Source organism: Akebia trifoliata, chromosome 11, assembly GCF_017979445.1.
Source record: "Akebia trifoliata isolate Shusen 1 chromosome 11, ASM1797944v1, whole genome shotgun sequence".
Taxonomy (NCBI): Eukaryota; Viridiplantae; Streptophyta; class Magnoliopsida; order Ranunculales; family Lardizabalaceae; genus Akebia; species Akebia trifoliata.
In genome coordinates, this window is record NC_141385.1 from 13,795,658 (window position 1) to 13,809,610 (window position 13,953).

Genomic DNA, 13,953 nt, shown 5'->3' on the forward strand with positions numbered 1-13,953 from the left:
AAAATGATTTACAAAAAATGGACGGTCCACGATTTTTCAACGTGTAAACATGGGGCTAAACATTTCAGAATGGGCTGATTTTTGGGGAGGATGATCTTCTAATCATAGAGATCATCCTCACCAAAAATCAGCCCATTCCAAAACTTCTAACCCATGTAGGACAAAAAACGTTTGTTAAAGTGTGTGGTAAAACTTAGGGTGCTGAACATTTCCCTATATATAATATATAGGGAGGCGTTCGGATGCATTAGTTTTAACAGTAGTTTTAACAAAAGTTACCTGACCGTTGGATATTATTGAATCGGACGGCCGAGATTGTCGATTTCGTTTAACTTATAAGTTATGGGCTTTTTACAGCGCCCACCCTCATGTTTGGCGTTATTAGTGCCACCTCCCCGAGTGATTTACAACGACAGATCTCTTCTCTCTCGTCTGTTCTCTCTCGTTTGTTCTCCCTCGAACACACCTCTCTCTCGCTCTCTCTCTCTCTTGTTGAAACCCTCGAGCACGAACGGCTGCTATATACTCGCTCTCTCTCTCTCTCGCTCTTGCTGCAACTCCATCGACGAAGGAAACGGAGGATATGACAACGGAATATCCGGCTGAGGTACCGGAGGATATGACAACGGTGGTGGTTGGAGTTCAGTTCATAATAGCAGCTGTGATGGAGATTTTGAAGATCGATCAAGTTTTGAAATTATTGGAATTTTCTTGAGTGGTTGGAGATCTAGGATTTCTACAGATCCATAGTTTCCTTTCAAGGTTTTAATGGAGGAAGTTGTTGGACTTAGTGCTTCTGTTGTTGGATTTGCAGCTGGACTGGTTGGGATTTCGATTTCAAATGAATTGATTAAGATGAGGAAGAAGATGGACCTATTGATCGGGTTTTAATTGAAGCAGGGAGGTAGCACTAATTTATTCTATTTCAAGGGATGGCGCTGTAAATAAGCGCATTCTTTATAACTTAAACCGTTCGGTTGAACTTTAAATCTTGTCCGTTCAATTACCTTATATCCAATGACTGAAAAGTGTTTGTTAAAATGGCTGACGAAACTGATGCCTCCGAACGGGACCCATATATATATGGGGACGGTTCAACAGCCCTAAAGTTTGCCAAGTTTGGTGCCAAGCATTTTTCAAAATATGGGTTAGAAGCTTTGGAATGAGCTGATTTTTTGTGAGGATGATCTCTATGATGAGGAGATCATCCTCACCAAAAATCAGCCCATTACAAAACTTCTAACCCCATCAAAAGTGATTTACAAAAATTGGACGGTCCACGATCCTTCAACTTGTAAACTAGGGTTAGAAGTTTCAAAATGAGCTGATGTTTTGTGAGGATGATCTCTTCACCGTAGAGATCATCCTCACAAAAAATCAGCTTATTCCAAAACTTATAACCCCATCAAAAGTGATTTACAAAAAATGTTTGGCACAAAACTTGGCAAACTTTAGGATTGCTGAGCCGCTCCCTATATATATATATATATATAGGATTAGAATCCGTATACTCATAAAGCTACAACATGTTTTATCTTATATGAGCAAAAATGTTTGGAATTAGCTGATTTTTTGTGAGGATGATCTCTATGGTGAGAAGACCATCCTTGCCAAAAATCAGCCCATCATGAAACTTCAAACCCCATGTTTACAAGTTGAAAAATTTTAGACCGTCCAATTTTTGTAAATCACTTTTGATGGGGTTAGAAGTTTTGGAATGGAATGATTTTTTGCAATGATGATCCCCTCACCATAGAGATCATCCTCACAAAAAATTCAGCCCATTCCGAACCTTTTTAATCATATAAGACAAAAACGTTGTAACTTTATGAGTAGCTTTATGTGTCTACGGAACCCCACCCATATATATATTATTTATAAGTTATTAAAAAGAAAGTCCTTTCAAGAGGACAATACATCATCTATAAAAGTATCAATAACATTTAATTACAAATTTTTCTGACAAATAAATGAGTGAACTTTTCTTCAAAAACTAAAATCCATTTTCTTACCAGTAATAAACTTATAGGAAAGATAAGACATTTTAAAATAGAATACATAATTAATTTGAAAATATGAAGAAAAAAAATATGAAAGATCTATTAATTTTAAAGGTACAAAAACCTACAATCATTTATAATATGACAAAATAGTAAAATAAATTGGTTTCAAGCACCAGTGGGTAACCGTTGGGTAGAACCAACAATTACTTTTCTTGTTCGATTTGGTTCATTTTAGATCAGACTTTAATCAGGTATTTAAATAAGGATACAGAACTGGAGTTTTTATTTTGATTTTGATTCGGATCCAATTAAATGGGGACCCATTGACTCCCATAGTGATTTATAATTGATTATTTATTAATTTCATTTATAAAATGTAATAATTACTAATATAAATTAAGGTTGGATTTCAAAAGCTGAGTTATAAATCAAAATTGGTCTGACCAATTTTTTGGCTTCTAAGTTTTATGGGAGTTTGGAAGTATAGAAAATGTCTCTAACATTTAAGTTAATGTCCGTAATTAATACCCGATAAATGTTATTACTAAGGTTTCAAGCTAATTGTACAATTTTATATTTTTGACCTTCTTTTTCTTTTAGTAATTGATTGCCGTTTATAATCTTTTAATAAGATAGTAAAATGTTCTCCTTTCACAATTTAGAAGTGACAACATCACTAATGTAGCTATTCTACTCACAACCCCAATTAGGTACAATCAAGAAATTCTTAAACAATATTATTACTTAATAATAAATATTTAATCTATTCTTAAAAATTAAAATTTCTTGTACTTGGAGGTTTCAAATGCATTTTATCAATATTTTCAATATTTCATTGCAATCATTATTAGATGGTTCCAGACCCGTAGGCCTGACTAACATGGGTGAGGCAACTAGCCTCTTAAAGCACCATCTCTCACCCAAATCCGTCGGGTACATGCAATACCCCACAAACCACACATACCAGGTGAGTAGGGATAAATCCATATGAGTAGCTAACAAAGGGGCTTGAACTCAAGGCCTCTCCCCTTTTGGAGGGATGCCTTAGCCATTATGCCAAAATGCTTGTTGGTTTATATATATAACACAGCTGTTGTTTTCCTCCAATGTTTATCCTCCATAGAGAGCAATTATGATTCAATCTTGCATACATCTTGAGGAATAATTTCCACTTTATTCTCCTTTCTCTAATCCCTTTGCAAGAGTACCCTTTCAATTTTATTGCATTTTTTCTTCTACCATTTTTTAATAATACCCCTCAAACTTTATTGTCTTACCCTTCTACCCATTTTTCAATAATACCCCTACAAATTTATTGTAATTTCACTTATACCCCTTAACCTCAAAGAGGATGACCATTCCGTAGGCACAAGAGACCCTCTAGTATATATATAGGACAAGATCACCATCCAACATATTTTGTAAACTACAATTAGAAGTTTCGAAATGGGCTGATTTTTTATGAGGATAATCTTTATAATGAGAGGATCATCCTCATCAAAATTTCTAACTCCAATTTATAAGTTGAAAAATCATCGAGCATTCATTTTTTTAAAACACTTTTGATGGGGTTTGAAGTTTTGGAATGGACTAATGAGAAGATCATCCTCACCAAAAATCGGCTTATTTCGAATCTTTTAACCCTAGTTTACAAAACATGTTGGATAAAAAATGTTGGATGGTGATATATATATATATATATATTTTGTGTGTGTGTGTGTGTGTAAGCACAAAATCCAACGGTTGAAAATTATTATTGAGATACATATCATGGGAATATATTTCATAGAGATACACAAAAATCCAAACTATTGGATGTTGTCCTTACACGGGGGATCGTCTATTATTTCTTGAGTCATATTTCATGATTCAATCCGACCCATCACTTGTCTTCAAAGTTTCAGTGTAAAGTGCAATAATTATAACATACCCTCAAGATATTTACTAATGAGATAGATTTACATGGTTGGAATATGCATGTATAAACATAGTGAAAAAAATATGCAATTTTATGAATAAAAAAATAAAAATCATGATTAAATCACAATTTTAATAGTTTCAGATTAAATCATGAAGTTTTTCAAAAATGTCTTTGATTTTTCAAAAACATAACTATTAATCATGTTTTAATTGATGATTTTTTGAAAAAAAAATCATAGATTATCTTTGTTTTTAGCATTTTTAAGTATTAATTTTTATTTAATATATAAAATACATATTATTTTACATCTTTTATACTTAACCTAATTATTTTTTACTTTTTCATTTATCAGATGTTTTCCCGACTAAATCAAATTTTACCAACTTTTTTTTAAAGCTTCTCTTACCAAATTATTCTTGAACCCTGACTTTGTCACTATGTGTATAAAGTTTGATCATTGGATTTTTCATTTACACGATTAAGACTATGTGCTTCTTCTTGAATATATTTTTCTTGATATAAGTACATATTTAGAGCTACATGTTCACATGACTTTTAAGAGATATTCATGGACAAAAGATCTTAAAATTATGGTGACAATACACATTTCAAAAATTTAGATTAATGCTGGATTGACCTTAGTAGGGGGACACACAAGGGACATCTTGACGTGGTGGTGTGTGCATGCCCGTGGATGGATTTTCTCTAAGATACAAGTAAAATGCATCTACAGACATGCGCACACCACCAGTCAAGGTGTCCCCCGTGTGTCCCCACTGAGGTCACTCCAGCATGACTCAAATATTTATTATTTTAAAGTAGTAAAATAACTAGGATGAAATGCATATTTCACAATATAAATATCATGAGTATTTACTGTATTTATTAATAACATTTAACCATTTAAGTATTAAAATATTTATTAAAAATGTCTTTTTATTTATTTTGTAAATAGTTTGTGTACTTTTCAAGTAAATAAATAAGATGATCTCTCCTCCATGTTTTGGTCACTCATCCCAAAAAAAATCTTGAAAGGGACTCCCATTCCAAATTTTGGGGGAACTGCCTCTTCCCTTGATCACGTGTTAAAATGAATATTTGACGTACTTTATATTTTTAAATTCGTGAAAGAAGGATTAATACCCCTACAAATTTATTGTATTTCCTCTTTTACCCCTTATCCCATAGAGGATGACCATTCCGTAGGCATGGGAAAACTCTAGTGCATACATGTAAGGTGATTGGTACGTGCGGCCCGTTGCTTTGTCAATGTTTGGATTTTGGAGTGACAACTTCTTAACATTTTCCCTGTCTTTTTCCCTTTTAGTCTCAGCAACTAGAAATTCTTTATCCTTCTCACATTCATCAATTCATTCTTCTCTTACAATCGAGGTGTGATGGGCCCCCATTCTGTCATCTTCATGTCCAACCCGTTGCTCTGTCAATGTTCCGTTGGCTACTTGCTATGTATTACGCTTTGTAACTGAAAACAATGCTTGGTTGCATGAATTGGAACACGACATAATTCACACCATTATGTCTCATATATCAAATTATTCAGCTTATCCCTCAAATTTGATGGTGATAGGGTGATTAGGTTGTGCTCCATTAGATGACGGAAGATGGCTTTAGTGCGCTTCGTATCAAAGTTCAATTATTCCCTTGTTTTATAGACATTTCTGCACTTTGGCATACCTTCTGCCTTGGCCTCGACCTCAATAACCTTCTCATCCTCCTCTACCTTGGTACTCAAACTGTGTCATCTCCTCAATCACATGGATACATGCCTAACTCTATCCATAACATTGTTGGTGCTCGTTTATTACCTCTTGCAAGTTTGCCATTGACCTAGCTGCATTGATGATCAAGTTCTTTCGAAACTCAGGTAGCATACCTCCAACAAATGCACCCACCAAACTCTTCTTAGACACATAGTTAACTTGTAGATCGGTATATGAAATTTGTCAAAGTAGTTTGTTAGTGACTGGCCCATCTCTTACTGACATTGCCAAAGATTATCAACCTTTACGAGCTTACGAGCTTACGAGAGGAGAATAAATGTGAATAGAACATATTGTAGAACTCGTTCCAGTTCCCCAAAAAAAATACTTATAAAGTAAGGGAAAAGAGTAAAATAAAGTTGCATCAGGTTGGTCTCATCCTTTTTGTAGTTCTCTTTCCAACAAAAACAAAGTGTCTTTCAAAAAGTAAAACACATTCCGAAATAAAAAATCTAAATGTTTTGTTTAAAAAAAATTAAAAAAAAAAAATTTTAATTTTTTTTTTTTGTTTCAATTGTATAAATGTATATATATATATATATATATTGAAAAAAAAAATTTAAATAAAAATATTTATAAATTTTTTTAATGGAAATAGTTTCATGGAAAATACTTTGTTTCCATTAAAAAAATCACGAAATTTCAAATAAAAAAAAATATGTATATAATAATATTTTCAAAAAAATATTATTATAAAAAAATTGCTTGTTTGGTTTTGGTGCAGAATTACAAGACGATGACATACCTAACCTAACTTAGGATCAAGGATGCATAGCCTTTAGTTGTGCTTCCGTCAACACATCCTTGAGAGAGCATTTGTAGGCAAAAAATTTTAAACGAGCCTCATAGGATTTGGGTTTTCTTAGATAAAGCCCATGATCTAGCAAATTCAAGTGATCCGCATTAAGTATTGGGCCCATACACCTAACAAACGGGTTAGCCCAAGGTTAAATTCAAAGCCCACTAAAATGGGTTGGATTAATAATCTAATACCATTTAAACTGATTATGTAAAAACCTGGTTAAACTGAGGGCATATTTGGAAATATCCTCTTATCCTAAGTCTATAAATACCAAAGCCTCCCTCATTTAGGGAGGATTTGGACCGCACTCTCTCAGAAGACATAAACTCTCCCTCTAGAGAAGAAAAAACTCTCAATCCCTCTTTCGAAGACAAAACAAAGGTCATCAAGAGACATAGACTCCGATTAAAGAGAATATCAAGCCTAAAGCCATTCTTCAGAAGCTAAGAAATTCTTCTCAATCGAAAAAAGTAAAGTTCAGAGAGAAGAAAATCTATAAAAGTCTCTGCAAAAGATCAAGCACAAACAAAGCCACTATCAAAACAACATTCTCAATCAATCACGTGCGAAGTCTGAAGAGAAGAAAGCTACACACATTTGAAAACATCCTCGATTTGTGAGTGCGGATCCGCTTTTATTTTTTTAGGAGTCGCCACCTAATTTTACGGTCTAGGAACCGAAACATGACTTTAAAATAATAAGGAAAATCAAACCACGAAATGATTGTGGGTACGGGGATCAAGTTACGGGACTAGAAGGTATTAGGTACCAATCCCGTCCAACGAACGTCGATATCTACTTTTCACAAAAATTTTACATTGCAAAAAACAGCCTAAAAAATAAAATAAAAGTTACTTTCCTTTACCTGAGTGATTACGACGATCGATTCCCTCAGAAACGGACGAATAACGTTCTTCGTGTGAATCTTCTCATTTTTATCTCTATTGCTAGATTTACTTCCGATCTTCGAGATGAGATTTTTTTCTCCCAGATCTGAAAATTTTACTAGCTTTCCGGAGTGTTTATAAGAGTTTCTAAGTATTTTTAGGTGAAAAATTAGAGCGGTTAGGTATGGACTAGGGGCTTCAAATTTAGGATTTTGAGGTGTATTGGGAGAGATTTTGACCTTGATTTTCTAGGATTTTTCTTGACTTACGAATTTAGGTGGTGGATGCTCATTTTTTAAAAGCTTTTTGATAAGATTAGGATTTGGATTAAGCTTCTTAGAGATAAAGTTTATCTTTAACTAATTTGTTAAGTTATTTTGATTAAAATAATATTTTAGATAAGTTTTATTTGAATTTTAAATTTTAAAATTTTTTGACTTATATAGAATGAATTTTTTTTTTATTTTTAAAGAACCCCACAATAAAGGGTTCTTTATTAAATTATATTTTTAATTCTTTGGAACCCCCGGTGAAGGATTCTTTATTAAATATCATGTGAGCCCATGAAAGCGCCCTCGATCCGCGGGTTACTAATCTGTTTTTTGGTGTTTGGGAGTCGCCACCTAGTTTTACAATCTAGGAACCAGATCATGACTTAAAATCGAAAAAAAAAATACTAATCTACGAAAATAAAGGGTCTAGGGATCATGTTATGGGATCGAAACGTGTTAGGCACCAATCTCGCCCGGCAAATGTCGATCTCTACTTTTTTCAAAAATTACATTGCTAAAAATGACCTAAATAATAAAATAAACAAAAAAACTAGTTTACTTGGGTGATTGTGATGGTTGCTTTCCTCAAAACTGGCGGAGAGCGTTCCTACTTTTATCTTCGTTACTAGATTCGTTTCTGATCTTCGAGATGAAGTATTCTTCTCATAAATCAAAATATTTTTTGGATGTTTTAGGTGTTTTTTGAGGATTTCTGAGTGTTTTTTGAGTACAAAATAAGGTTTGGGTGTTAAGTACGGAGTTGAAGTTTTAAATTTAGGATTTTGAAAAAATTGGGGAGAGTTTTTGGCCTCTCTTTCCTAGGATTGTTCTTGACCTGCAAGTTTAGATTGTGGAGACTCCTATTTATAGAGTTTTTTGAGAGTTTTTCAGTTTGACTAGGTTTTTTCAAGATAAGATTAAGTTGTTTAATTAAAGTTTAGTTAGGGTTTTGAATCTTATGTACAATGAAAGAGTATTTTTTAGTTTTTGAAAAATCCCTTAATTATATTTTTAATTCTTTGGGACCCTAGATGGAGGGGTCTTTTATAAATATCATTTAAGCCCCACTTAAAAGTTGGCCCGTGGCTTAATTAATTGATTTTATTTTTTTATTTTTTTATTTGATTTATTAATATTTCACTTTACGTTAATTAATATTTTAATTATTAATTTCAAATTTTTAAATTTTTAGGGTTGGAAAATTATCGTGTAACACCCCGTATTTTTAACTCGTATCTCGAGGAAATCAAATAGTATTTATTTGAAGAATATTTTAGAAAGGAAACTTAGAGTCAAGTACCCGGATTATGCTATGTTCGTTTTTATTGAAGATCGACTTCGCCATTAGTTTTCAAAACGATCGAAATATATACCTTAGCCTATAAGCAAGTTTGAAATCAAGTTCGGGTGAAAAAGTTAACAAATCCTCGAATTTCGCATCGAGTGGGACCCATACAGAAAAATTTTCGTTAGAGGGAAAATCAGGAAAATTCAACATTTCCATTAGATTCGTAGCGAAAAATTATTCAAAATGGAATACTCGTTTGTCATTTTTCGAGTCCGGATAGTTAAGTTACGGTCGAAACTAGAAATAATAAGGAAATTACAAGTATGCCCTCGCCCTTGTTATAAAAGAAAATTTATTTTATTTTAAATCACTTTCTTTCTTCTCCAAAGCATCCAAAGCATCCAAAGCTCAGATTTTCCCAAAAACCTAGGGTTCTCCTCTCTTCTCCTCAAGATCCGTTAAGAATGAATGACCGTTGAACTTCGACGAAGAAGACAAAGTTGTCGGCTACAACGATAGCTACAACCTCACCCTCCTTGTTAACCCATTCTCATTTGTTTTTCCCATCCTCCATCAAAACCTAGCCGTGTGATTCGAGTGAATCCTAACACATCCTCATCGAGGGTTCCATCGAGTAAGAGTTAGGCCCCCATTCATTATAGAAGCAAAGGAGTGCCGTCGTCAAAGGGGATTGCAAACCCTAGCTCACTTTGCATCAAACTCAACTCAACACCAACTCCTTCACCACCAACTTTGATCCTTATACGAGTTCATTGCTTTCGGCGTCCACAAACAAGTAGGGGACTTTCAATTCCTATTGGTAACTTTAGATTTCTCAATGTGCATTTAGGGTTTTGAAACAAAACTTATTGTTTGCATTTAAATCGTAGAAATTGGTGTTTGATTTCAAATTCATGGTAGAAGTAGGTGTTTTGTTTATATTTTATCGAATTTTGATAACAAAATCGTGGGTGGGTTGAATGATTCGAATAACGGAAGAAGAATCCGAAACATGGATCAAAAACTCGAAGGTTCGAGTAAGGTTCAGGCTGTAGGTGGGAAAGGTCGGTGCCACCGGCACCTACCGAAGGCATTCTGTCGGTTCCACCGACAGAATGTTGCTTCTGCCACCGACGAAATTAAGAAACCGTCGAAAACTTTGTTCTGTCGGCAGGACCGTCGGTCCCACCGACACCTGCCGATGTGTATTTTGTCGGTTCCACCGACAGAATATTGATTCTGCCACCGACAGCCACCGATAGACACAGTTTTGATCAGAACAGTGTTCTGACTCTTGGCTTGACCTCCTCACACCTTATACACTATTTGTCACCCTTTATTTCATTAAAAACATTTAAGTAAATGTCACCCTTTATTCCATTTACTTTAAGTTCTTTAATGAAATTAAGGTTTTACCCCCCATTTCGGAACAATGGGAATGGTTTTAAGATCCAAATCTCAAAGGATCAAAATCCGAATTTTGGTTTAAAGAACAAAACGTAATTTTCGACGTTTTCGGCAAGTTTTCAAAATGAAATAACTTTCGCGTTTCTTTGAATTAGATTACAAAAACTATATAGTGTCGAATCTCATGATCGAGACTTTCATTTCGAAAAACCCGTTTTCAATTTCGAAAACTTTGAAAAATTGAGTTTCTGACACTTAGCCAAATTTTCACCAGTTTTCTTTATTTTTTTAACAGCCTTGGTCCCGAGCATCACTGGGACTTTATTTTTATAAACTTTGATGGTTTTTAATGGAAAGACCAAAAGAATGACTTTGAAATATTGAAAATGGATGGTCGATGTGAAAAGATGAAAAGTGAGAATGTCGAGAGAATGGGAAAAGAGAATGAACGGTAAAATGTCAGAATCACACCCGAGGGGTGATGTCTACATTTTACATTGTATGTTGTGTGTAGGTTGGTGAAAGGATATCCAGGTTATTAATGAAAGGGTTGCATGTTTATTTCTGATTATGTTAGCGCGTGCGCTGAGTACTGTTGTTTATTTTAGGCCGGGTGGCCACAGTTGCATGGTAGGAACTGGATATCCATTCTCAATCCTGTTCTGTTAATTTCTCTTTTGTTTTAAATGAAAAACTATATATATGCGTAACTATTTTGTGAGTTGTTAAAGGGTTTGTGAATGCCTGAAGGGATAGTGTATCACATCATCCGGAGGGGTGCACTATCCTGGGATGTACGGTAGGGACCACCAAACTCATACGTGGTATGGGACGCGTATGAGAGTGGAGTCACAACTGGAATCCGGGTTCATTCCTTACTTATCTTTACCAGTGAACGTGTATTGTAAATGTGGTCGTATACGAGTGGAGTGTCATTTGGGAATCACATGCACGCCTGATAGGCATAGACGAAGATGATTGGTCAGTGATCACTAACAATCTAGTAGTAGTCGAACGTTCTGACACATCGAAAAGAGACCCATTGCTTACGGTCACGTCAAACGACCAGCCTGAGCCGGATAAATGGTCACCCATGTGGTAAGTGCAGCGACCGGCCACAAAAATCAGGAATTAAAAATCAGATTTATGTTGTAACATCATGTCCCGACTGGGAGCGATCCAGTCGTGAATCCCAACGCTCAAATTCCATTACTCCACCACTTGTATTATGTATCTGCTATTATACTTCGAACTATAAACTGAAAAGCATGTTTATCATGTTAATGTTGTTAACTGTATTTGCATAAAATGGAATTTGTATAATGAGTATGGATGATTGATGCTATGTGTTACTCTTAAATTGTTTAGTTGCTCATCCCTGGCTATATGTACCAGTTAAATCGTAGTTTCCATTATAAAACTTGCATGTTTTGAAATAACGCAGTATGATTATTCGATCACGTTAGGTGAGGTTATTAGTAGGAATTGTTTGTAGACCTACTGGGTAACCATTGTTACTCACCCTTTCCTTCCATTTTTTTTTAGTTGTAGAGCCTTCAGTTGGCGCAGCGGGTGCTGAGCTATTAGCCGAGGAACACCTGGTCGGTCAGATCGACGACCAGAGTCCGTTGCCCGGTGAGCAACACGACTACTTCTACTAGGAGTCTGTTCATCCTAGGGGGTGTACATGGTATTTTAGGACCGAGTGCTAGGTCTATGTTAGAGTGAGGATAGACTTTGTAATCCTGTATAACTTTATACCTTTTTGCGCAACTCTGGTCTTGCTTATTTTGTTGTTCATAAAATCTATTGTCTTTCGTTCATTAGTCATTGTGGATTCGTTGCTTTATACAGGATTGTTTGGTATTGTTTATCAGGTTTGAGTTCCGTGAAACGCTAACATAAACAGAGGAGACCATGCCGAAATTTCGAGGCGCCACCTAGTGCCTCAAGGCAGTATTGGGATTTGTGTTAGCGTTTGGCGGGGCGCTACATATCCTTTTTCCTTCAAAGAGGACTTTTGCATTGAAAGATTAATTTTCGATGTTTTGGGATGTTGTGAAATCAATTTTTTTGTAAAGAATTTAATGGGAGTATCAGTTTGTATCACTTATGGATTTTTGGTATAAAATGGTCGTGGATCCTATGAGGGCATTTTTATAATTTTGTTGAATTTTGTGAGAATTGGTGAAACGGTTTGTTTGGTTTTAATTTGTAGTTTTATGTGTTTGAAAGAGTTTTCCTAAACATAATGTAGGCTCTAAGGATGTTTTGATATCTAGGGTATTTTGATAATTTGATCATTTTTTAGTGATTTTTCTCGTAAAACTTCTTTTAGTCTGAAGAATGATGATTTCTACGTTTTGAGTCATATTTTTCTAGCGTAGCGTGGTTTCTAAAGTTTTACTTGCTTGAAATACCTCATTCAAAGTTTTGAAACATATTTAGTAACAAATAAAAAACATTGGAATATTCATCCATCATTGAGACCCGTCACAATCGAGTTGACGAGTTTATTAATCAGGCAAGTGTGAAAATGGGGTGTCTACAGTCCCACTTAAGTAAATGGGCCACCTCTTAAAATTTGGCCCGTGGGCTTAATTAATTTATTTGTTTAAAAAAATTTAATTTGATTTATTAAGATTTTATTTTACGTTAATTAATGTTTTAATTATTAATTTCAAAATTTTAAATTTTAAAGTTGAAAAATTATTGTTTTGCCCTCAAAAAGGCTTTTGAGTTGAGATGTTGTTTTTCGACGTTTTAGAATCAAATTTTTGTAAGAAATTTAATGAGATTATTGGTTTGTGTCACTTCTGTGTTTTTGACGTAAAATGATTGTGGACTCTATGAGGGGCATTTTAGTAATTTTGTGAAAATTAGTGAAACAATTTATCTGATTTTAATTTGTTATTTTATATGTTCGAAAGAATTTTTCTAAGCATAATGTAGGCTTTAGGGATGTTTTAATGTCAGGGGTATTTTGATAATTTAATCACTTTTTTAGTGATTTTTACTCGTAAAGCTTCTTCTTGTCTCAACATGATGATTTCTATGTTTTTTATTCATATTTCCTAGCGTAGCATGATTTTTAATTTTATTTGCATGAAATATCTCATCCGAGCTTGGAAAACACATTTAGTAACAAATAAAAGCTTTAGAATATTCATCCATCATCGGGAATCATTGCAATCGAGTTGATGAATTGGTTAATCAGACGAATGCAAAAATGAGGTGTCCACAACATTATTCTTATTTTTATACTTGACTGTTAATCAAAGGAAAATACTTAAATTTGTACTCTCATTTTTATCAAATCAATAAAATCATTTGTAATTCACGAATCTCGATGTAGATTTATGAAATTTATGGTCGAAAATATATCTTCACCAAAATGTGAATTCCAATTAACAAGAAACACAAAATGTCTTATCAAGAATGTGATTGCAAAAACCTTCAATAGAACTCCCCTTTTGGGTTGCCAGTAGCAATCTTGAAATTGTGAATAAGACTTCACAAATCCGGTAACACTCTTTCAAAGTTGCAATTGAATCGCCAAGAAATCGAGCTTTAAATAACTTTAAAAGTGGGA